General features: G+C 40.6%; 3 pseudogenes; 2 read left to right on the forward strand and 1 right to left on the reverse strand.

Moving 5' to 3' along the window:
- Positions 1–3,610: 3,610 nt before the first annotated feature.
- On the forward strand, positions 3,611–4,557 carry LOC143661563 (ras-related protein Ral-B pseudogene; annotated as a pseudogene).
- Positions 4,558–6,027: 1,470 nt separating this feature from the next.
- LOC143661564 (large ribosomal subunit protein eL32 pseudogene) lies at positions 6,028–6,439 on the reverse strand (annotated as a pseudogene).
- A 2,447-nt stretch (positions 6,440–8,886) lies between these two features.
- On the forward strand, positions 8,887–10,634 carry LOC143661565 (putative arginine--tRNA ligase, mitochondrial pseudogene; annotated as a pseudogene).
- The last annotated feature ends 15,790 nt before the right edge of the window (positions 10,635–26,424 follow it).

A 26,424-nucleotide genomic window follows, 5' to 3' on the forward strand; every position in this document is an offset into this window, starting at 1 on the left:
TACCAGGAGCTGAGGTGGTGGGGAGAAGAAATTGGGAGAGTTATTACTTAATGGGTAGAGTTTCTGTTTGGGGTGATGAAAGGGTTTCGGTGATCATTGGTGGCTATGGCAGTACAAAATGGTGAATGTAATTACTATATCATAATTTTACACATTAAGGTGATTATAATGGGAAATTTTGTATTGTTCATGTTCTCACAATAAGAATTAGAAACCATATTGTGTGGGAGTTCTGGCAAGATGGCGGAACAGGAAAGGCTGAGTTCACCCCGGCTACATACAACAAAGAGAGATGTGATAGAAAAAAATGACTGGACAGTGGTTCCAGGGTGTGAGTGCTTATAGAGGGTCTTCTGTCCTACGTAAGGAGGCCTTTGGAGAAAAACCTGAGAAATTGGGTCAGGAAGAATGAGTCACGACTCTGCCTCCCCTGCAGCTGGTGTGGGAAGATTTTCCCTTTGGCTCCATAGCTAGGAGTTCACATGGCGAACTTGGAAGATAATAGTTGTGCTTTTCCTGGGCACAGACTCCACTATACATTAATTAAGGTATAGTGCTTACTCCCTGCCCCCGTGACACACTGCTGTGGGCACCTGTTTGTTTGTTTGTTTGTTTTTGGCAAAGGCTGGGAGGCCCTTCCCCAGGAGGAGGGGGAGATGTTGAGTGGTGCCAGTCTGACATCCAACCAGTGAAAGAGACTTGTTTGGGTCCTGATACCACTCCCCTTCTCCCAGAGAGGTCTGGAGACTGCAGGTGTGTGCAGATGGAGAGGTGAGGCCCAGGAAGCCTGCTGAGCTGAGTGCCATGACTAGACACTAGTTGGGGACAGGTACCTAAGGGGATGAGAAGACTCAAGAGGGTCATTTGCTGGGAAGAAGCGGAAAGTGCAGTCTGACAAATTGCCTGTCTACCTCTCAGATAAAGTCCCAAGTAGAATTGCAATGCCCCCCCCCACCTTGAGATTAGGAACTTGATTTTAAGGGGAAGAACTGACAAACCAAATCCAAAAGGGGATCTTTAAAGCTAATACAAGTAGATTCAAAATCTTAGATGAGGGAAGGAAACAAATCTGCAAAATATCCTTATTAATACATTAAAATATCCCATCCATGACAGAAGATCATAAAGCATGTAAAGATCCAAGCATATATGGCTCAGCTAAATGAACAAATTAAATTACCTGAGGGGACACAGAATTTGAAACAACTAATTAAGTTTGTTCATAATGACATAAAGGAAATCAAGAAAACACTGGAGGAGCATAAAGAAGTATTTGAAACAATAAGTACAAAAATATCAGATATTTCAGAGATGAAAGATACATAGACCAAATTAGAAGTATATTAGAGGGCAGGCCATAGTGGCTCAGCAGGCAGAGTTCTCGCCTTCCGATTCCTGGTGCTTGCCCATGCAAAAAAAAAAAAAGGTATATTAGAGATTCATAACAGTATACATCAAGAGACGGAAGAAAGAATATGTGAATCAGAAGACAGGGCAATGGAATTGATCTCAGGGAATTGATAGACACCACAATGCGTACAAATGTAAGAATTATTGGTATCCCAGAAGGGGAAGAGAATAGTAAAGGGAGAGGAAGGCTAGTTGAAGATATAATGGGGGAAAACTTCCAACCCTTATAAAAACATAAATATCCAATCCAAACAAGCCCAATGAATCCCAAACCAACCAATCTAAATAAGCTTACTCCAAGACATATACTTATCAGAATATCAAATCTTAAAGAGAAGTAAAAAAGTCATGAAGGCAGCAAGGGAAGAGATTTATTACATATTAGGGAAAACATATAAGACTGAGCTCAGACTACTCAACAGGCACCATGGAGGCGAGAAGACAGTGGTATGACATATTTAAGATTTTGAACAAGAAAGACTTCCACCCAAGAATTCTTTATCCTGCCAAGGTGTCCTGCAAAATTGAGGGAGAGATTAAAATCTTCACAGATAAACAACGGCTGTGAGAATTTGCCAACAAGAGACCTGCACTATAAGAAATATTAAAGGGAGCTCTGGCAACTGAAAAAAGACAGAGAAGGAGGTCTGGAGGATGGTGCAGAATTGAAAAGTATGAGCGAGGATAACTGAAAGGATAAAAAGTGAGAGAGGGAAAAGCATATATAGATCTGACAAACAAAAACTATAGGCAGCTAATAGTAATATTTAGATAAGATAGATTCCTGAAACAAAAACATGAAAATATTTAGTATCATAGGTCATTGCTATACCTAAGTTGATATTGGTAATAACTTTCTACTTAATATTTTGAGAACGTACATAGTTTTGATAGCTAATCAAATGGTATTTAAGTTAGTGTTTAATATTTAGAAACTGATATTTGTATCTGTAGTTTTTTTCCTTGTTTGCCTTAATTTTAAATTGGTGTATGAAATTTACTATACAAACACACGCTTTATAATGATTATTTGGATATTTTATTTAAATGTGCCTATTGATAAGCTAATTAAGATATCCATTTTCGGTGGTTCTAAGTTATTATTTGTTTTCTTTTTTTAACACACTTAAATTTTTAATTTTTTATAACTTTTTAATTGTATAATATAACAAGTGTACAAAGCAAAGAAATAAAAAAGCAATAGTTTTCTAAGCACTCTTCAACAAGGACTTTTAAGACAGATCCCGGAGTTTGTTATGGGCTACCATACGATCCTTTCAGATTTTTCTTTCTAACTGCTCCAGAATATAGGAGGCTAGAAGGAATAATATTTTTCTATCATCACAATCAATTTATTTTCTTTTTTGTGAAAATAACATATATTATTGTTTGTTTTCTTAAATAAAAAATTATGCTGTGAAAAACTAGGAAATCATTATTAGAAAAACAGTAAAATTGGTAGTTTCTGATAGTTATTATTTTTTTTTATTAGGCTATGCATAATTTCAGTAGCCTGCTTCCTTTTGAAGTGGATTCAGGAGCCCAAAGATTGCCTTAGGGGCTGAATATTTGTCCCTGGCTACTGGCCATCCAGGCCTGGAGCTTCTCTGTAGCTGCCCCCAGCTTCCTTTAGTGAGTTTCTCATCCATTTGAGTCTTGTCAATCCCATGTGGGAGTAACCACAGTCAAAAAGGTTTTAAACATATTTTTAAGCCAGAAAATGTTTTTTGACCTAGAACTCTGTGTGCTTTGTACTTCTCATCAGCTTAATGACCACTGCCTTGGGGGCACGTTGATTCATAGCCCCTTGCTGGAACACGTCTCCTTTACTCAGATCTTTTGCTGTGGGTTGGCCCTCTATTTCTGTCTCGGAAAACTTTTGAGGGAAAAAAGCTTGAGAAAGGCCTAACATCCCAATCTTATCTCCCGTTAAAGCTACTCCCTCCTTGCCATTTAGATTAACTTCCAAATTGTAGGATTCATAGGCAATTTAGAGTACAGGATGCCTGCACACAACGCTTCTCCCAGCACAGCCGCATTTTCTTCCATCTCTTCTAGACTGGCTACTTCTAGGCCAAGCTCATCCCTCATGCAGCCGTTGGTGGAAAGTGGCAAAGCCTTCTGAATAGGGTGTGTGCGATGGGGAAAAGGAGCATTATGTGAACGGATAACTATGTTTTAAAAAAAAAAACTGGCGGACGGGCGAGGCGGCGCGGGACGTTCCCAGCTCTTCACCTGGCTCTCCCCCGTGGGTGGCGCCTGAGGAAAGCAGCAGAATGGCTGCAAACAAGAACAAGAGCCAGAGCTCCCTGGCCCTGCACAAGGTGATCATGGTCGGCAGTGGAGGGGTTGGCAAATCTGCCCTGACGCTTCAGTTCATGTACGACGAGTTTGTAGAAGACTATGAACCTACCAAGGCCGACAGTTATAGAAAGAAAGTGGTTCTTGACGGGGAAGAGGTACAGATAGACATTCTGGACACTGCGGGACAGGAGGACTATGCAGCCATTCGTGACAACTACTTTCAAAGTGGGGAAGGTTTCCTCTTAGTGTTCTCAATCACAGAGCACGAATCCTTTACCGCAACTGCTGAATTCAGGGAACAGATTCTCCGCGTTAAGGCTGAAGAAGGTAAAATCCCGTTGCTTGTCGTTGGAAACAAGTCCGACTTAGAGGAGCGGAGGCAGGTGCCCATCGAGGAGGCCAGGAGTAAAGCCGAGGAGTGGGGCGTGCAGTACGTGGAGACGTCGGCCAAGACGCGTGCCAACGTGGACATGGTGTTTTTTGACCTAATGAGAGAAATCAGAGCCAAGAAGATGTCAGAAAACAAAGACAAGAATGGCAAGAAAAGCAGCAAGAACAAGAAAAGTTTTAAGGAGAGACGCTGCTTGCTGTGAACACCTAGACTGCAGCAGTAGCATACATAAGTCAGTTGCCGCTGAGGATGCGGGGCTGGATTTGTAAAGAGAAGACCGTGCTTGACTCCTTTGGCTGTGCCCCCTGCTCTCCCCATCCTCACCCACGCCTGTGTCTTTAAATGAGAAAAAAATATCTATGAATCAGTGGCTGGCAGAAGAAATGAGCCCTGTCCAGGCAATGGTTGCTTTGTCAGGAGATTTTGGAGTTTTGTTTTTCCTTCCTCCTTCCCTCCCTCCCTTCCGAAAGCATAACCATATATGTAATGCTACAGGTGGAAAATAGCTGTGTTAGTTACGAAGAGAAAGTTCTGGCATCGCATCTTCTTTTTGCCTAATTTTTATAACATCACCATGTTTTGTTTTTAAATAAAACTGCCTTATTTTATTAGGTTTTGGGAAGGCTCTTCACCCCCACCTTACTAATCAGAAAGGTCCTTTAAACTCTACTGATACAGAAAAATTCAGAGATATAAAAAATAAGTTTCTCAGTGATTTCCTGTAGACCCGAAGCCCAGCTAAAAGCATGAGTTTGAGTGGGGCCAAATAGGTCAATACCAAGCTCATAAATCCTTGTCATACAAGAAAAGTGAAAGTTATAAGTTGTTTTCTTCATGTTTCAATATTGACCATTTGTAGTCTGTGTTGGCTGTTTTTCTCCTGTAGCATGTTGACTTTGTGTAAAAATTTATTTTTTAGTAGACTAAATGAAGACACAAGAGTAGTATACTTTATAAATGATACACTTTTCTAATCCAGGTATAGTTTTTGTTTTTTCCTCCCTTGGCTAAGTCCTCTCCTGATAACCCATCGTGTTCTGTTGGACATACCTGCTCCACTTGTAATTAACACGTTCTGTCATCTCACAGACTTCTCTCTGCCTGTCAAGTCCATGTGATTCTCTTCTTTTGTTTCTTTAAGTGTAACAAATTCTTCTGAAGAATGTGAGGAGTTAAAATTGCATTCTCAAGTCATGAAGCCAGAGCCTGTGCCAGACATTCTGCTACCTCTCATAGAGCTGCTCAGTGATTCTGAAGTGAAATTGAGAAGTGGGGGAAAGCAAAGGTAGGCCGTGGCCCCATTGCCTCTGAGAATTGGCTGCTCTTCTTAATATAGTTTTCTTCTGAGACAGCCATAGTGTGAATTAGAAAAAGATTTCTATTGATGAGATATTGCTAGTCCCTCTTGTTGTATCAATGTTCTAAATTTAAAAATCAGAAAAATTTTAATCAGGGAGTAGCATAATAAAAGCCCAGTATGTAGCACTTTTTCCCCTCATTTTTCAGAGATGACATTTCACTTAAAGGTGCCAAAAGGGAATTGAGGTGGGGAGAGTGGGAACCTTTAGAATTTATGGTTATTTACAGACATTGTAGAAATTATGAACAGACTGGAAAATAATCTTGTATCACCTTCCAAAGAATCATGGGCTGTTTTGAATAAAAAAAGCAGACAAATACAAAAAAAAACAAACTATCCAGGGCATTCTGAAAAATGGCCTTATTTTTCTATATACAATTTTCTTCAAAAAGCAAAAGGATTCACAAAATTTAGATAATCTGGTCAAATCCTCTAATTTCAGAAAAGAAACTAGGCCTCAGAATCAGTGATGCTGTTTTCTCCACCAGAAACTTTGTTTGTTTGCTTTTGGCAGACTTTTTATAGTTTTATTTCACACGAATAAAACTTGCACAAGAGCTGTCTATTCATTTCCTTCACTGTGCAGCCAGGCACTGGCGTTGGTGACTCTGATGGCCATCTGAGCTGCTCTTTCCACAATATCTTTGCAGTTCTTGGAAGAAACGTTGTGGGCCATCTCAGCACAGTAAGATTTGTTGCACATCAGCAGCACTTCCAGCTCCTTGATATTGTGGACCAGGAACTTTTGGAAGCTGCTGGGCAGCACCTGCTTCATTTTTTTTGTTGTTGCTCTCATAACCAATGTTGGGCATCAAGATCTGGCCCTTGAATCTTCTCTGTTTCCTCTTGTCAGTGCCTCTGGGTTTCTGCCAGTTACACTTAATTTTGACATATTGGTCTGACTGATGCCAGATGAACTTCTTGATCCTCTTTTTAACAACGTTGGGCTTCTCAAGGGGTTTGAGGGAAGCCATGATGCTGGGCAGGAGAAGGCTGCCAGCTCTGTGGGCAGTGCGGAGGGAGAGCTGGAAAGTATTTTTTTTAAGTAAGGCCCGACCCACCATTTACCTATGTTATCCTCTCTTATTTCTCAGCTTATTCAGGATTACTGACTCAGCTGCTCAATATCATATAAAATAAAAACCTGCAGAAACTGCCACGTTTACTCGACCATCCTTGACAAAAGGTCAACTACACTGAACCAGCAATGAAGCCATAAAAATCAGAACAAGGAAGCTAGTACAGATATTAAAGTGGAGCTAGGATGTGAGCGACGTCTTATGACTGTTGTATCTATCATCTTTGCATTCAGACAGTGGTGAAAACCCGAGAAAAATTATTTGAAGATGTCAAGAATGGGGGCATGATGTGAGGACAACTAATTCTCAATCTTAGGGCTTGCCCCTGTGAAGTCTATTCCTGCAAAGGAGAGGCTAAGGCTACTGATAATTATGCTTAAGAGTCATCTCTGGAGACCTCTTTTGTTGCCCAGATGTGGCCTCTCTCTCTAAGCCAACTTGTCAGTGAACTCACTGCCCTCCCCCCATGCGGGACATGACTCCCAGGGGTGTAAATCTCCCTGGCAACATGGGACATGACGCCTGGGCATGAGCTGGGACCCAGCAACATGGGAGAGCCTTCTTGACTAAAGGATAAGGAAAGAAATGAGACAAAATAAAGTGTCAGTGGCTAAGAAATTTCAGAGTTGAGAGGTTATCCTGGAGGTTATCCTTACACATTATATGGATATCCCTTTTTAGTTTATGGTGTATTGGAGTGACTAGAGGGAAGTTTCTGAAATTGTTGAACTGTGGTCCACAATCATTTTTAGAATATCAACTAGCCTTGATTCTTTAAGAAGACTGTAAAATTATATAGTTTTTACAATGTGATTGTGTGATTGTGAAAACCTTGTGTCTGATGCTCTTTTTATCCAGGGTATGGACAAATGAGTAAAAAAAATTTTAAATAAGGATAAAAATAAATAAATAACAAGGGAGATAAAGGGTAAAAATTGGATAGATTGAAATACTGTGGGTCAATGAGAGGGAGAGGTAAGGGGTATGGATATATATGAGTTTATTTTTTGTTTTCTGGAGTGAAGCAAATGTTCTAAAAATGATTGTGGTGAAGAATACACAATTATGCGATGATATTGTGAGCCATTGATTGTATAATATGGTTGAACTATGTGGATATTTATCAATAAAAATATTAAGAAAGAAAGAATAGGGGCATGTGTATGAATTAAATAGCTTTCACTGAGTGGAACCACAGAAAATAGGACAATAAAGAGTTGACCATCTGTGCCTTCCATCTCTATTTGTAGAGCTTGTTCAAATGAAGTAGGATAAAATAGAACAACTGTAAGTCCCTAGTTTTCCATTTAGCTCTGAAAGAGTTAACAGACAACTTCAAGTCCCTTGTTTCTTATCTAGCTCCAAAGGAACTAATGCAAACTGTGAGCTTCAGCTGCAAACTTATTGAGACAAAAAATTTCCCCTAGAGCCCACAAACCTCCCCAAACCATAAGAGCTAGTAAAATCATGGGCCCAAAGCAAAGTCTTAGTTAATGATGGGAAGCCTAGGGTCATAAAGATTGCTAACCATTTGCCCAAAGACAAATTTTAGGTATGTGACAACAAACCAGGAATTTTGCTAGCTCCTCTTAGGACACAGAACAAAGGAGACACCTAGTATTCAAAGGTTGCTATGGAAACCTGCCACCATAAAACTTTTCTATAAAACAAGCTAACCCATTCCACTCAGCATGCGTCCCTTCTTCTTTAACGTATACTCTCTCTCCTTCTCTTTAATAAACTTGACTACTTATTCCGACTGGCTCTCCTGCCTCTAAATTCTTTTAGTGCGAAGATGAACGAACATGGTTCAGCTGGCACCATTGCCAGCTGGATACCAGTACACAAAGAACTTGCAATAGGTTATTTTATTTGACCTGCTAAAGAATTTCCTGTGAAGCAGGTTGGAGGGGAATTATTTGTGAAAGCACATTTAAAAGTGTTCAGCTCAGCTGCAAGTGTTAGGTATTTTTGTGGAAACCCAGGGCCCGAGCCCCTTCTCCATACTGAGAATAAGTTACTTCCCCTGGCCACCTACAATGACTGGGACAGAAATTAAAGCACCAAATCTCCTGGGGGTGGTGGTGGTGGTGGAAGAATGTATAGATGGGATCATAAACAAAGCATTAAAACTTCCCTCCCTTCATCACTGTTGATAGCAAAACTCCAAACCCCTGTGTCATGATACCCTGTTGCCTACAACCTTGTACTAAACCCTTATAAACCTTTGCACTCCCCCATCCCCTTTTTGGAGCATTAACTTCTGTTCTCCACAGCCAGCCACAGCCATGGAAGATCTTCTCCTGTTCGTAAGTCCTAATTAAGATTCACGTTGAGGGCGAGCCTTCTGAACATCGACATGGCGTGCGGGTTCCGCCGGTCCATTGCCTCTCAGCTTTCCAGAATGTTGGATCTTCCACCGGAAGACTTGATCAAGTCAATATCTGCAGTTCTAATTTCCAAAAAAAGAAGAAGTAGCTGATTTTCAACTTTCTGTGGATTCTCTATGGAAAAACAGCAGTGACCATTCAAGACCAGATAGTCAATTCAAGCCAAGAGACTGGCAGAGAAGCTAAAATGTGATAGAGTGGTGAGTGAAATCAGTGCTTGTCGAGGGACTGTAAATTTCAAAATAAACAGAGAGCTATTAACAAAGACAGTGCTACAACAAGTAATTGAAGATGGTTCAAATTATGGATTAAAAAGTGAACTTTTCTCTGGTCTTCCCCAAGAGGAGGTAGTGGTTGAATTCAGTTCACCTAATATTGCCAAAAAATTTCATTTTGGACATTTGTGTTCTACCATCATAGGAAATTTTATAGCAAATCTCAAAGAAGCTTTAGGACATCAAGTAACGAGAATAAATTATCTTGGAGATTGGGGCATGCAATTTGGTCTTCTAGGAACTGGCTTCCAACTGTTTGGCTATGAAGAAAAACTCCAGTCCAATCCTTTACAGCACCTCTTTGAAGTTTACATACAAGTTAATAAAGAAGCAGCAGATGACAAAAGTATAGCAAAATCGGCACACGAGTTCTTTCAGCGATTGAAGCTGGGTGACATGCAAGCAATTTCACTATGGCAAAAATTTCGGGACTTGAGCGTTGAGGAGTACATTCGGATTTATAAGCGTCTAGGAATACGTTTTGATGAATACTCGGGAGAATCATTTTATCATGAAAAATCTCAAGAAGTCTTAAAGCTGCTAGACGATAAAGGACTCCTACAGAAAACAATAGAAGGACCAGCTATAGTGGATCTCTCTGGGAAAGGTGACCCCTCCTCAATTTGTACTGTAATGCGAAGTGATGGGACTTCTCTTTATGCAACCAGAGATCTTGCAACTGCTATAGATCAAATGGACAAGTATAATTTTGATACCTTGATTTATGTGACAGATAAAGGCCATAAAAGGCATTTTCAGCAAGTGTTCCAAGTGCTGAAGATCATGGGATATGACTGGGCAGAAAGGTGCCAGCATGTGCCCTTTGGGTTAGTGCTGGGAATGAAGACCCGAAGAGGAGATGTTACTGTTCTGGAAGATGTTTCAAATGAGATTCAATTAAGAACGCTACAGAACATGGCTTCCATTAAGACAACTAAGGAACTTAAGAACCCACAGGAGACTGCAGAGAAGGTTGGGCTTGCAGCACTAATTATTCAGGACTTCAGGGGTTCACTGTTATCTGACTATCAGTTCAGCTGGGATCGTGTTTTTCAGAGTCGTGGAGACACAGGAGTCTTCCTACAGTACACACATGCACGCCTCCACAGTTTAGAAGAGACTTTTGGATGTGGTTACCTAAATGACTTCAACACTGCTTGTTTACAAGAGCCACAGTCTGTTTCAAGTCTACAGCATCTTCTCAGATTTGATGAGGTGCTTTATCGATCCTCTCAGGACCTTCAACCCAGGCATATTGTCAGTTACCTTCTAACTCTAAGTCATCTTGCAGCTGTGGCACACAAAGCACTACAAATGAAAGACAGTCCTCCTGAAGTGGCTGAGGCCAGACTTCATCTTTTCAGAGTTGTTCGTTCTGTCCTTAGCCAATGGAATGAAACTTCTTGGAATAACACCTATATCTAGAATGTAATTTCTAATTAAAATGGGTTTAAAAATGCGAATAAAAAAAAAAAGATTCACGTTGAATTTCATGCCTAATGTGGCCTTTGGTTTGGGGCTACCCTGACCCAAGTCCTTCGAGAGTGGTTATTATGGTAATTTCACAAATGAGAAAGCTGAGATGCAGTCAGATCAAGTGATTTATATTGAAGTGGGTATTTAAACTCAATTTGACTCTTGTCTCTGTGCTTTTTCCATGCCATCCCAATAACTCTCTTTCAGGAACACGCTGGACCTCTGTGTTACAGCAGTGCACATTAAAATCAAACAAATAGAATAACATAAAATAAATTACATATGGGGCAGGCCATGATGGCTCAGCAGGCAGAATTCTTGCCTGCCATGCCGGAGACCTAGTGCCTGCCCATGCAAAAATGCAAAACAAGATCAATCAATCAATCAATTATATATAGACAAATGACACAGTGGTTGAAAAAAGCATGTATGATGAGAAAAGTAGGATATAGAAACATATTACTGTATATAAAATTGGGAAAAATCTGTACATGCATGAAATATATTTTTTTCAACCTCTACCATGAGCGACAGTCACGTTAATGATACTATGTTCTCCCACCACCAAATCTCATGCGGGCATTCTTAGTGCCCAGATTTTGGTCTCTAATCTCCATATCTCCATTAAAATGAACCAAGATTCCTTGGAGAATAATTAATTCCATAACCTGGGGCAGGAGAAAAATTGTGATGGTTCTGAAACATCAGGTTGTTGGCAGAGAGCCAGGATTGTAGTGTTCAGAGGACAAAAGCTATTGAACGGGGCATCCCCTGAACAGGTTGTGAACATTTGAGCATCACCAAAGAAGTGTGAGTAGCAATAATAATGGTTAATTGGAACAACTTGAGACTTAAAAGGGCGGAGAGTGATGCTGAGAGAGACATTTTTAAAGTGCATAGAAATAGTTGCCCTACAAAAGAAGGATAAATATTAGTTTCGGTTTACTTTGTTATTAACTTTAATAAACAGAGAGGTATTGACCTATACAGATTTTTTAAAATTAAATACTATAAAGCATATATGTATATTTCTCTATTCTATTAATAGGGAGAAGTTTACAAAGACTTGTTGAATGAGGATCCAAAATGTAGGACCTACTCAATTCTCTAGGTGTGATTGTATCCTCCGTTGTCTTGTTACCACATTGCTCTCACTATTGATATCTGGAAGGGTATTTTATGCAGATCATGTTTGGGCCACAAATTCGTAGCTATACCCTTTTAGGGAATACCGGATCTCCCCCCCTCACCCCCACCCCCTACCCCACATGGGCAGGCACCGGCAATTGAACCCAGGTCCCCGGCATGGCAGGTGTACCCGATCTTATTAGAGCCTGACGTTACCCATTCAGAGAAAACAAACTTACATATATCTACATACATACAGAGAGAGAGAGAGAAGAGGTGCAGATAGCTAGCTATATAACATCATTGGCCAGCAGATGGCTCCACAGAGTAATAAAACTAGCTTGAAATGATTTAAGGCTGATACATGCGTCATTTATTAATACTGATACCATTTTACACTGTGATTCAGAGAGCAGAGAATGGGGAAGCAGGGAGAGAGAGATGATTGATTGTTTTTAAAACCATAACAAATTTGAATGGTGTAAAAGAAAATATTTAGCTTTCTTAATTAACAGGCAAGATAAAAGTTTTGATAAAATTTTAGAAGCAAATAATTTTCAAGGAGTTTGTCATGATTTGTTGTCAACTTCTACTTCAAAATTCACCCATATACATACATAAGTAGTTCAGTACAGATATCAAGAGCATTTTGTATGGAATTTATTGCTGCTTTCAAGTAATTGCCATTTTCTAAACAATGTAAACCAAGATCAAGAATATCTAACAATAGTACTTGTTGAGGTCTACAAGTAATTGATGTCTAGAAAACTGAGTATACTTTTAAAATCTGTTTTAAATAGGCCTGATATGATTTTTTTTAATTTAAAAAATACGAAGTAAGTTAGTAATATAGAACATAAACTTTATTTTGAAAAATCTCTCTCAGAAGAAATATATGCACCATGGCTTATATCTCAAAGACATATATGAATTCCCTTAACATTCTTATATACTACATGTTATTTTTTTAATCAGAGTTCCAAGGTTTACAAAATGTAGCCATTGTTTTCTCTAAATTTTAACTGCAATCTAATTTGTCTCATTTATTCATCCAAATAGCTAATATTTGTTGAGCACCTGCTATGGGTTAAGCAAACTATTTAGGTACTTTACATTTATGAATTCTTTTAATCCTGAAAGCAATCCTATCAAGTAGATACTATTAGTACTCCCTTTACAGATAAGGAAACTGAGGTACAGAGATTAAATAACTAGTTAAAGTCAAACAGGTAACAAATGGTAAATACAAACTGATGGTTTAATTCCAGTTTCAGTGATCATCCATGCATTCATTCATCAGAAACTATTTGTAGAGGGATCCTGGAGGGACCCCCACTCTCTGAGATGTCATACCTCAGGGGGGCTTATAATCTAGTTGGTGATGACAATAATATATTTACATTAGGTGGATGCTTTATAAATTTACAAAAATATGTCCATATACCCATGGAAATTAAATAACTCTTTAAAAGAACAGGGCAGAAGATGGTACATGCAAGTATTTTATAAAATATCGCAGTGGTATACTTTTTATTAGTTAGGTCAAGGAAAGGATGACTGTAGAGTAGGCAGATAGAATTCAGTGGGGGTGGTGGGGCCTGACAGTGGAGGGACCTAGGTGGAGAAGCTGGGCAGAGAAATGGGGAAGTTGATATTCTGCGAGTCCCTGGATACAGAGACCACTAACTTAGGAGCCAATATAGAGACCTGGTTGGACGGGACCCCAGGGCATCTGAGAGAGTTGTAGGAGATAAGACTGGAAAAGTGGGTGGGGACATCTTTTGGAGACCTTGAATCCTAGGAATGTTAGGGACTACATGTGTGAGTGATTTCTAAGTAATTGCTAACGACCCAGCACATTCCTGGAAGAATATCATGAGACTTCGCAGCTAAAGGTCACTATTGCATTTTCAAGGAAACTATTAGAGTTTAAAATACCATTAGAGTTGCTAAGGATTCTGCATTTGCATTAGTCATTTATGAATTAATGGACCTTTCCTTAATGCTTATGAAGTGTTCTGAAAAATCCTGAGCTACTTGATTTATGTATCCATGCTGATACTTAATACTGTTTCATAAAAATTGATGCCATTTTTCTGCCTCATTAATGATGCTTTCATACTAATTTAGCTTTGTGTCCTTTAAAATTCTTCTTTGCACACATCAGGCCTTAATCATTCTTTTCTCTCTCTCTCTTTGAGCAAAGGGATTTGATAATGAAGGAACATTAACTCAGGAGTACAATGTTAAAATATATATATTGCTATAAGTATTTATTTTATGATTTTAAAAAAAGGTTTGTTTCCATGACAAATAATTACTAATCAATTCAAACTACTGAATAAAAAATAATGATGAGTTTCCTACAGTCATTTAGAGTACATAAATGATTGATAAACTGATTCAATCAGAAATACACATAGTAAGATACAACCAAGACGGACTTGACAACATTACAGAAAGCTCATTAACTCTTGGGAAGATTAGTGTAATCAGGCTTTACAGTAGCAATTCCCAACTGAGAAACACTTAATGATCCTTCTTTGTTGTGGATGCAACTTCCTTCTTTCTCCCTTCTTCCTCTCCTTGGGTTTTGTAAGAGATGTATTTATTATTTAATGAAAGGACATTAGAATTATTTTTTGTTTAAGATCTTCCTCTAAATAAAGCAGGTGAGGGCCATGGTGGCTTGGCAGGCAGAATTCTTGCCTGCCATGCCAGAGACCTGGGTTTGTTTCCTGTTGCCCACCCATGCAAAGAAAAACAAAAGAAAGAAAGCAGGTGATACCCTTTTTGTGTAAAATCATGACTTGGGAAAACAGAAAATAATTTCATTTTATTACCACCTATTTCTCTGTACTAAAAATGTGCTAAAGTACAAAGCCTTTGGGATTTGAGCCCATGTAATGACAGGGTATAGTTGTACTAAATAATTTGTACCTGAATCTCTTCGCCTTTAAGAGAAGAAATGTAGAAAAGGAAGTGAGATGGAATTCCAGAGACTTGGTTCAAATCTACCAATTCTGTAATTGTTGAACCGTAGTTGAAATACATCAGGTAGATATTCATTAACATTGTTGGAGAAAGAAAAGGGAAAAGTGGCTTTCCTGAAATCAATAACAAATAGATTTTTCAATTTTAGCCTATGAAACCTACAGATAAGAAAAGCAGGGTAAACACTGATTATACTCAAAAGGGTTCAACTTCCATCTGGTCAAAGGTTACAGGCAAAGTTCTGAAAAACAGTGAAATAGAGAGGAAATAGTTTGGTGAAAAATAAGAAATGCAATACAAACAAACATAGGAGCAAAGTTTCAAAAACACCAAGAGAATTGCAGGTTCAAATTCAAGAAATGAAATGTCAACAATTTTGGCACTTCTTTATTTCTTTTAGTTATCTTATTTCCCCTCTTTTCATTGATATGAATATAGGAATGAGAAGCCAAGAAACTAAGTAGCACTGAAGGCTAGAAGAGGGATCTAAAATGAATGAGGAGTGGAGAGAATGGAAAAGAGAATACTTGTTTTCCCATCTCTCTATCTCCTATGCTTATTTACACATTTTAGTATTTTCTTCTAAGACTGCAATCCTTAATATATATTATTCAATATATATCCCTTTTTTTTACTTTCTAATTATTTTGAAGGTGAGACATTTTTAGAAAATTTAATAATAATTAAGGTTGCCAGATAAAATACAGGATACTAGTTAAATTTGAACTTCAGATAAAAAGCAAATAAATATTTAGTGTAAATATATTCCAAATATTACACAGGACGTTCTTATGCAAAAAAAAAGTTGTTTATCTGAAATTAAAATTTAACTGAGAATCCTGTATTTTATTTGCTAAATCTGGTAACCCTAGGAGAGGACCATAAGTCTTAACTTGTGAATAAATCTCCTTGCTCTCTTTATTTTAATGTTTTTAATTTTGTTTCATCTGTATCTCTTGCTTAAAACAATTTTTTAAATTAATTTTTTAATTAAAAAAATATATAACAAACAAATGAAAACATTCTTAACTTTTGATCATTCCGTTCTACATATATAATCAGTACTTCACAATATCATCACTTAGTTGCATATTCATCATCATGATCATTTCTTAGAACATTCGCATCAATTCAGGAAAAGAAATAAAAAGACAACAGAAAAAAATTCACACATACCATACCCCTTACCGCTCCCTTTATTGATCACTAGCATTTCAATCTAAATTTATTTTAACATTTGGTCCCCCTATTATTTATTTTTATTTCATATGTTTTACTCATCTGTTGATAAGGTAGATAAAAGGAGCATCAGACACAAGGTTTTCACAATCACACAGTCACATTGTGAAAGCTATATCATCATACAATCATCTTCAAGAAACATGGCTACTGGAACACAGCTCTACATTTTCAAGCAGTTCCCTCCAGCCTCTCCATTACATCTTGACTAACAAGGTAATATCTGTTTAATGTGTAAGAATAACCTCCAAGACAACCTCTCGACTCTGTTTGGAATCTCTCAGCCATTGACACTTTATTTTGTCTCATTTTGCTCTTCCCCCTTTTGGTAGAGAAGGTTTTCTCAATCCGTTGATGCTGAGTCTCAGCTCATTCTAGGATTTCTGTCCCATGTTGCTAGGAAGGTCCACACCCCTGGGAGTCATGTCCCACGTAGACAGGGGGAGGGTGGTGAGTTTACTTGTTGTGTTGGCTGGAGAGAGAGAAGCCACATCTGAGCAACAAAAGAGGTTCTCTTGGGGGTGACTCTTAGGCCTAATTTTAAGTAAGCTTGACCTATCCTTTGTGGGGTTAAGTTTCATATGAACAAACTCCAAGATTGGGGGCTCAGCCTATAGCTTTGGTTGTCCATACTGCTTGTGAGAATATCAAGAAACTTGGGGAAGTTGGATTTTCCCACTTTCTCACTATTTCCCAAAGGGGACTTTGCAAATAGTCACTGTTCAAATCACTCTGGGATTTATCGGGGCATTACTCTAGACAAACCAACAAAATCTCATGCCCTACTCAAGGTTCCATGTACTTATGGTGTTCAATTAAGCTGTCAACATAAGTTATATTAGGAAATGCACTAGTTAAAATATAAATTTTGTGCCAAATAAACATTTTTTGCTTTAGTCTCACACATAAGTTAAAATATTAAAATATTAATTGTCATGAATTTTCAACACCCTGCAGTAATGACATTCCTTTGTTCTTCCTCATGCAAAAACATTTTTAAATTTTGTACATTTAGTCACTATCATTATACACTCTAGGCATTCCTAGATTACACCATCTCAGTCTTTACCGTCTATCTTTCTTTCTGATTTCATTTGTGTCCCCAGCCCTCCTCCCTCTATCATTCTCACATTCAGCTTCATTCAGTGTTTTAACATAATTGTATTACAGTTAGATAGTATTGTGCTATCCATTTCTGAGTTTTTACATTCAGTCTTGTTGCACAATCTATATCCCTTCAGCTCCAGTTACCCAATATCTTACCCTATTTCTATCTCCTGATGCTGTCTGTTACCAATGACATTCTCCAAAAAAAATTTTTTATTAAACTGAAATATATAAAAAGTTCACATATCATGAGTGTGCAGTTCATTGAATTTTCACAAACCAAACACTACCATGTAACCAGCACTCAGATGAAAAACCAGAATGTTGCCAGTCCCTTAAAAGCGTCCCTTGTGCCATCTTCCACCCAGGAATACCACTATGCTGACTCCTAACAGTATAAATTAGTTTTGCCCACTTCACCACTATTTTTTATTTAATGCCGTTGGCCTTGTGTTTTAAGACAGTGTCCACCTGCATGGCAAAAACATAGACCGCTGGTACGAGGTTAAATGTCCAGCTGAATTGGAGCAGCTGGGGTTGGGGGAGAGCTCTCCTATCTCCATTTATGAAGGGAATTCCTTAGGCAGTGTAGTATTTATCCAGAACCCCTGCCACAGGGGCTAGGAGGTAGGCCTAATCAGGCAGGGGACCCAGAAGATGCTGAAGGCAGAAATCCAGACGGCTTGGCTCCTCCAGGATATGGCCAGGTTATGAACTTTTATGCTAGGCAAGACAGTAAGAACTAGGCATTTGACACACTTCCCCATGCATAGCTATTTGAAGGGGATCTTATGAGATATTGTCTCCTCAGCCAGGGTTGTTCACTGGCACAGCTTTGTTGCATAAGGCTGTTCCATGAAGCTATATAATCCCTCTAAGTCTAAAATTCCTTCAACCTGTAAACAGGCTTCTGTTCCTATTCTTCCAGAATGCCTCATAATCCTTCTTATAACTAAGGACAGGGGAGAAGGGCCTAGAAGCAGGGAGGAAGGCCACAGTAATTGAGCCCTAAGAGAGGGAGAGAATTGGATCATCTCCAACATGACCTCCACACTCACCAGCATGGGAAAGATCAAGACTCTAAGGACCAGAGTTCCCTGAGCTTCTCCAAGGCTTCCCTGGAGCTGAGCCACGGAACTCTAAGCCTTTCCAAGCCAGCTCCAAGGTGAAGAATCAGAAGTGCACGGCATGTCTGACCAAGGATTGTCTCCAATCAGGACCTGAGGATAGGATTGCTGGCCATTTCAATCAGGGAGGACCATCAGATGTTTTAATGGTGCCAGAAAGTCTGAACAGTGTTTGAACAGCTGTGTTCCAGGCAAAATTGAGTACTGATGCCTGTCCGTTAATTACTCTCCGAAAGTGAATTCACGTCAGGTTCTCTTCCGAGGGCTGAGGTGAACGGGGACGCCCGCAAGCCTCACAACCCTTTGCCGGGACTCGAAAAGCTGTGGGGACACCCCGCTTCTCGTTTCCCTCCCAAATTCAGGTCCAGGACCGGAAAGGGCCTCAAACCAGGGTCAGACGTCCCCTGGGGAGACGAGCCCCCACTCGTAAGAGCTCCGAGGACTCTCTCAGGGCGTTGGGACGCCGACACCCCCTGGGCCAGTCCTTTCTCCTTTGAGACCCTTCAGTATGGGCAGTAGGTCCTCTCTCATGGGCCTGAGGATGGGACTTTCAATTTTAATATCCTTACGAACCTCCACAACTTTTGCCAGAGGAACGACAAGTGGGCCGAAATTCCTTATGTCCAGGCTTTTTTCCTTCTGCCCTCCTGCCCCTCCCTTTGTATCCTCCTCTCCCTCGCTCTATCCTCCCCTCCCTCCAGCGGCGCTCCAGTCGCCATCTTGCCTTTCTCTTCCTCCTTCTGTTCTGGTAAGGTCCCAGCCACCATCTTGCCCTCCTCCTTCCCCTTCCACGCAGGCGGCACTCCCACCGCCATCTTGCCTTTCTCTTCCTCCTTCTCCACTGGGGGCGCTCCAGCCGCCATCTTACCCCCCACTTCCTCCCCCTGCTCTGGCAGCATTCCAGCCGCCATCTTATCCTCCCCTTCCATCTCCATCCAGTCCTCCACTGTCCTCAACAGCCTTGCCCTCCTCACCTATAAGCTCTCATACCCGCTCAAAGAACTCTTTACTGTCCACTATGGGAAGTTGCGGGATCTGAGGGGTTAGTTCGAGTACACACCCCTTTCTCCCTAGCTGACCTCTCTAATATTGAAAAACAGTTGGGCTCCTTCTCCAATGATCCAACTACCTATACTAAAGAGTTCCAATATCTAGCTAATGCCTACAATTTAACCTGGCATGGCATTCATGTGATCTGCTCTTCTTCCCTCACTGCAGATGACATGGACCGCATTTTCAATGCAGCCAGGACCCATGCTAACCAGGTGCATATAACTGACCACACCATGCCGGTAGGGGCCAAGGCAGTGCCAGACCAAGAGCCAGGGTGGGGATATCAGGTTGATACTCCAGTGGGGAGGAACGGGAGGACAAGATGGGACAAATGCTTACATGCCTCATAGTAGGCACGCAGAAAGCTTCACATAAAGTAGTAAACTTCCATAAGCTAAGGGAAATTACCCAGGGTCCTGATGAAAACCCGGCCACTTTTCTACACCGGCTCACAGAAGCCCTCTCCCAATATACCCTCCTAGACCCCGACTTGGAGGCTGGTAAAACTGTTTTAGCCACACACTTCATATCCCAATTGGCTCCAGATATAAGGTGTAAACTTAGAAAAATTGAGGACGGTCCTCAGGCCCCTATCCATGACCTGGTAAACACGGCCTTTAAAATTTTTAATACTTGTGATGAACTAGAGAGGGCAGAAAAGGAATCCCAGGACCGCCGAAAGGCGAATTTACAAACCCAATCCCTGATTGTGGCTCTGTGGCTCACTTCAACAGAGAAGAAGCTGGCTACGACTAATCCACCACCAGGAAAGCGCTTCAAATGTGGCCTCGAAGGACACTGGTCCTGCCAGTGCCCCAATCCTCGACCGCCCAAGGGACCATGCCCTCTCTGTGGTACAAAAGGACATTGGAAAAGTGACTGCCCCTCGGCGCCTGGCCGTGGAGGGGCCGTCCTTCCAACCCCTAACCCACCGCTAGCAGTCCTGGGCCTGGCCACCGACGACTGATGATGCCTGGCCTCAGCAACCCCAATCACCCTTGTTGAGCCCAGGGTAACAATCAAGGTAGCGGGTAAGTCCACCTCCTTTTTAGTGGACACAGGGGCTACCTTTTCTGTCCTCCCCTCTTACTCAGGTCAACTCCTTCCTTCCCAGGTCATGGTTATGGGCATAGACGGCCGTCCTTCATGCCCCTTAACTACTGGACCACTTCCATGTTTAATAGAAGGATACCCCATTATACATTCTTTCTTAGTAATGCCTTCTTGCCCCAGCCTGCTAATGGGGCAAGATCTTCTTGCCAAATTAGGGGCCTCACTACACTGGATAAAAAACCTCAAACAAATTTACTGTTACCCTTATGTGTGGCCTCTGCCTCCACTCAGGGTTCCACCCTTCCAGCTCCTCCCCTACCACCTCACCTAGTAAACCCAGATTTCTGGTATAATAGAACTCTTACCAAGTGCCTTAACTCCACTGCTCCAGGACCATGCTTCCTGGTAACTATCGTTCCTCAATTGACTCTCTATGGGGAGTCTGAACTAACTTGGCTACTGCCCTCTCCTCGCTCAAAAAGGGCTCCTTTCTTCCTATCCTAATAGGCATCAGCCTAACTGCTTTGGTTGCAGCCTCAGCCACAGTGGGAGGGGCACTGGGACATGGTATTTTAACCTCTCAAAAACTTCGAAACTCAACTACAGGTAGTCCTGGAATCAACATCAGAATCCCTTTCCTCTCTACAACACCAACTCACCTCACTAGCCTAGTAACTCTTCAAAATCAATGGGCCTTAGACCTGCCAATGGCTGAAAAAGGAGGAACATATATATTTCTCCAAGAGGAATGCTGCTATTACGTCAATGAGTCAGGTCTGGTGGAACAAAATACTCAAACCCTAAACAATTTAAGAGACGATCTCTACCACAGAAAAAAGGAACCAACTCTGCCTAAAGCTGGTTTTCTTCTCCTCTGGTGACATGGTTCCTCCTGCTACTAGGACCAGTTATCCTAATCTGTCTCTTTTTTCTCCTAGCTCCCTGCCTCCTCAACTTCCTTCAGGGACGCATAAAGGAACTATCCTGGGTAGCAGTCAACCAAATGCCCCTGCATCATTATCATCACCTGCCTTCCTCACCAAATTCCTACAGCTAGCCTCCCCACTGCCCTGGCCATGACGGTTCCAGCCTATAACCCCACGCCACCCCATTACAGCAGGAAGCAGCCAGAAAGATCTATTATCACAAAAAGGCTGGAATGTTAGGTCGGGGGAACGGGGAGGGGCACTGCAACTGGAGCTGTGGAGGCTGTGTCACCCCTCCCAACATGACTTCCGGAACTTATGAACTGTCCCTTCTGGACATCACTGACCTCCATCCTTAAAAGCTGCATGCTCCAAAGCCCGCATGCGCACTCACCTCCCTCCATCTTGGGTTTGGTGAGTTCTGCCCGGGAGCGCAGAAATCACCATCCCCACCCCCCCCACACTTAAAATTTCCTGGTCTACCTTTCTTCTTTCTCACCCTTTCACCTCCTAAACCTTTCACTAAGTACTTTGCAAATGATGTTTCGCTATATTCACAGTAACTCTATGAAGTAAGGAAGCATTATTATCTCCTCTTGACAGATGAGGAAGCTGACGTACATATTTTGGGTAAATGACATGTCTAAAGGCCACACGGTTAGCAGGTGACAGAGCTAGAATCCAAATCCCGGCCGGCTAGCTCTGATGGTTAGCCATGTGGTTAACTGCTACACAAAGAAAAGGAAAATGTCAATGATTTATCATTAAAGGAGAAAGGCAAGCTAAAAAAAAAACAGTTTGAAAGTATTATTCCAATCCTATATTAAAGAGTTTTAAAAATCATATGACTAACAAGGAAAGATTATTGTTAAGGGTACATGCCATAATGTTAGAAGTGACTGCTTCTGAAAGGCTTAAGTTTAGATGATTCTTATTTCCTTCTTTATATTTTCTGTATTGTCTGCATTTTCAAAAATAAATGCATGACTCTTTTTTTTATAGACTTTTTTCTTCCTTGCTTTAATTTTAAATTGGTTGATGAAACGTATAGTACAAACAACCTTTACAATCATTACATAGATTTTTTTTAATATGCCTTTGGATATGCTAACCAAGATAACAGTTTTAGGCGGTTAAGATTTCAATGTGTTAATTGTAAAAATATTTGTATCTTCAGATTTTCCTGAAATCAGGAAAATCTGAAGATACAAATATTTTTCCTGAAATCAGGAAAATCCTTAGTAACATAGGTTATTACTATAGCAATGCAGAAATTTGTAAGAACTTTCTACTTGATATTTTGAGAATAGTCACAGTTTTGACAACTGATCAAATGGTAATCTAAGTTAGTGTTCAATACTTAGAATTTAAGAACTTAAATGCATGACTCTTAATGTCATGTGTTTACTTTTGTGTGTGTGAAGTCAGCTCAAATGTGACCTTTATGGTAGCCTTGTAGTGTGAGGGCATGGAGAGCTGTCCCATCCCAAGGAAAGCTTTCAAGGCACATGCCTAGATCATCTCATACCCACCATTTTGCTTCAGAGAAAATGAGCTTCTGACTCATTAATGCACAAACCCAGGGTACTGGAGATGAGATATGTGGAGTACCGAAAGATGTTAGGACGTTGAGGCTGGAAGGGACCCCACAGCTTGCCGAACCTAACCCCTCAGGGGGTAGAGACCAAGACTGCAGGGATTATCTGTGAACAGTCAAGTAAATGGATAGCCCTCTTTCAAAAAGGCGTTTGCCCTCGGTAGCAGAACTCAGCAGGAAATGTCACAAGCCATTTTAAATTTAGTCACAGGATACTATAGTAATAGCAAGAGGAAACTTGAATCAGATTTTTATCTTCTTGTGGTCATCGAAATTTACTAGGAGAAAGTCCTATGAATGTGTTGCAGCAACAAGTTATGCATGTAGCTTGGGAGAGTTCCAGAACAGCTGTGAAGGAGAAAAGTTTGCCATGGATGATAAGGTAGATGGGTAGCTCTCTTTTCCCAGGCTACGCCCGCCAACAAGGGTATCTCCCTGTAAGGTGACCCGGAGTTCTTGGACTTCCAACCCAGTCTGGATCTCCTGAGGGAAGCTATTACTTAGTCACTAGGATGTAAATTGAGAAACGAAGAGTCCCCCACCCCTGCCACACCCACCTGAGAGAAGTCAGGGTGACTCACAAGAGGTTAGTGGAGAGGGCCTCCCAGAGCTTGATCTTTCCAGTGGTTTCTCCCAGGAACAGGGCCAATCCATGAGTTCTGTCGGCCCCAGCAGCCACTCTTTGCACTTCCCTTTTCCCAAATGGACATATTCTAACATCTGTCACCACTCCCAACTGAGGTGAGATGATACACTGCCCCTAGAGGACAGCTCAAAGCAGGTCTCTTGCTGAGTTCCGGAGTGGGTGTACTTCACGGATTTTATAGAAACTTCAAAATTTCCCGTATTTGCATTAGTGAAGCAAACCTATCTTCTTTCAGACTGTTCCAATTTTAGCTTCTCTCTCAGGCAATTTAAAGGACGTTAGGAGGGTGAACTAAATATACACCACAAGTACATAAACTAAAAGGAACTGTATAATAAGAGCTGCTAGTGTTATAAACAACCGAGAGCATTCAAAGGGGTGATTGTTTCCAGCTGAGGTGAGGAACAAAGATTCTTCGAGGAGGTAGCCTTTGAGCTGGGCCTTAAAATAGGCTGGGTTTTTAAAGGCCAAAACAGAAAAGAGGGCAGGGGTGGGTGGGGAGGGATTCCGAGACAGACGGATATTTTTGACCAAAAGTTTGTGGCTATGGAAAAATGAGTCATAGTATAGCAAAGTTTGGGGGAAGTCCTAACTTTTAGAATAGAGGTACCCTTTTAGAATAGAGCCAAAGTAAACTAGGAAAAGAACCATATTTCATCAAATCTAAGATGCCATGATTGCATCAATTGTAAGATACAGTCTGATTTCAGAGATATTTTCAATGTTTTTTTAAAAATGTGTCTTGGTGAAACAGTTAGCTGGGGTCATATCATCTAAGGTCTTAAAAAACACATTAAGAAAGGTAGATTTTATTTGGTAAAGAACGGGGAGCCCCAAAGGTTTTTGTGCAAGGGTGTGACATGATGCTTTACAGAGTTTGCTCTGGTTGCAGTGGGTCAAAAGGAGGTAGGTTATGTGTGCTTAAAGCTACTGTATTAGTCAAGAGATATAGCCAAGGAAATTCAAGTGAATCAGCTCCACACACATGCTGAGTGAGGGAGGAGTCAAAGACGAATCCAAATGAGTAATGAAGAACCATATCGTGTTCCTGCTGTTGTATTTTATGTTTCCTACTTACTACGTTTTTTTTGGTGCATATTTTTTTCTTTCCTCATTTTTGCTGGATGGTAGAGTTCTGCTGCTCCTTCTCTTCCCCATCCACTGTTTTAAAAGTTTTTATTCCTGTCTTTATGTTGTTAATGGTTGCCCTGACATATTTAAGCCCATGTTTTTGTATCAACATAAAAAAATAATAGCTACTCACACCCAAATAGACTGGAAACTTTAGCTGACTTTTCTCTTCCCCATCCCTGCTCCTTTCAGACTTTGTTGTGTTCATTACATTTGGTGCTTTATTTGGAGACTAAATTCATGCACATTTCATATCTAGTTGTGGATGTTGTTTGATTATGTTATGCAAGATACTCCCAATAGACAGGGGCAGTTTCAAATAATCAAAAGTATATTAAAACTTATGGAATTATTTATCCTAAGACCTGCTATAAATTTCAGTTTATGATTCCATTGCATGTTAATTCTTAATAATCACTACCTTTAAATTGTTACCATTTTCAACACTGCTATAATTTCTATATCCCTAAATTTTGGTTTCATTTTAACCTTGTGGTTCTTAAAGTTCTTATACATCTAGAATAAAGTATGTAATTTTAGCTACTGTGCCTTAAGGAAATCATGAAAGATATTCAGAAAGACCAAGAGGCACAGTGAAATGTTTGAAAAGAAAGGGCTGCTGCTGTGTAGGGACCAAGAAAAAGATGAAGGCTCTTAAGTTTGGGAAAACAGTGACCTAAATTAAAGCATTTAAAATCAAGAGGCCAAACAATCAAGAAAATCTACCAGGGGAGACCTATACTAAAGGGAGAGCATTGCTTGAAACATTTAAAAAATAAATTTAGAGAAAAAATTAAAACTGTTGGGAATCACAGTAAATAGTTTTACTGGATAACTTTTCTTGCCCCAACACATCCTTTTATCCTTCTCTATGGACTGCATCAATGAACTCCCTTGTCCTAGCTCCTGGTTGGATTTAGCCAGTGGGGCCCAAAGGAGCAGTGTGGCAGGAGACTGGAAAGTGGAGGAGAGTGAGGTCAGGCTATTTATTTCCCAGTTCCCTCCCTGCCAGGATGCCCTTACTGAAGGTTCCCTCTTGTCAGCAGCTCTCTCCACACTCTTGCTGGGTTGTGGTAAACTCATCCTGTCCTTCTTGCCTGCGTCTTATGGTGATAATAGCTCCCTTTGTTGCTAGCTTCAAATAGCACATATGCTTTGTTGATTTCTGTAAATCTTCCCATGTCTCTCCTAAACTACCTGTATCAAATGTGCTGTGTGCTTCCTGCGGACCCTGACTGACACCTAATGGGCCTAAGCATCCCTGTACCTAAGAAATGATAAGGGCAGAAAATACAAATGTAAAAAGGTGGCCATGAAGGAAACAGACTTTAGGAAATATGCCAATATTAAGACCATTCTAAGATTGTATTATTGAGGCCAAGGGGGACCTATTGAGCAGAATGGTTGGGTAGAAGCAGGTTGTTCAAAGAGAATGGATATTTCCACTAAGAGTCATGCCAGGAAGTGGATAATCCCCATGTGGGAAATAACTTGAAACTATGGTTGTGGAAGGAGGGACTTCTGCATCTCTCTGAATGAGGAATCTATTGGCCCTGGACTCTGCAGACTCTGAGATATGGAGTAGGCCCATGCTGGTGATGAGCTGTACCAGGGGCAGCAGTAACATTAAACTTCTGCTTTTTTGTCAAGAATAGCAGCTCAGAGAAGGAAAACAACCAGTATTTGAGGTCCTAAAAAGACATTGCATCTACGTTCTGGGCCCACCAATGTGTGGGAA

Source organism: Tamandua tetradactyla, chromosome 17 (assembly GCF_023851605.1).
Source record: "Tamandua tetradactyla isolate mTamTet1 chromosome 17, mTamTet1.pri, whole genome shotgun sequence".
Lineage (NCBI taxonomy): Eukaryota > Metazoa > Chordata > Mammalia > Pilosa > Myrmecophagidae > Tamandua > Tamandua tetradactyla.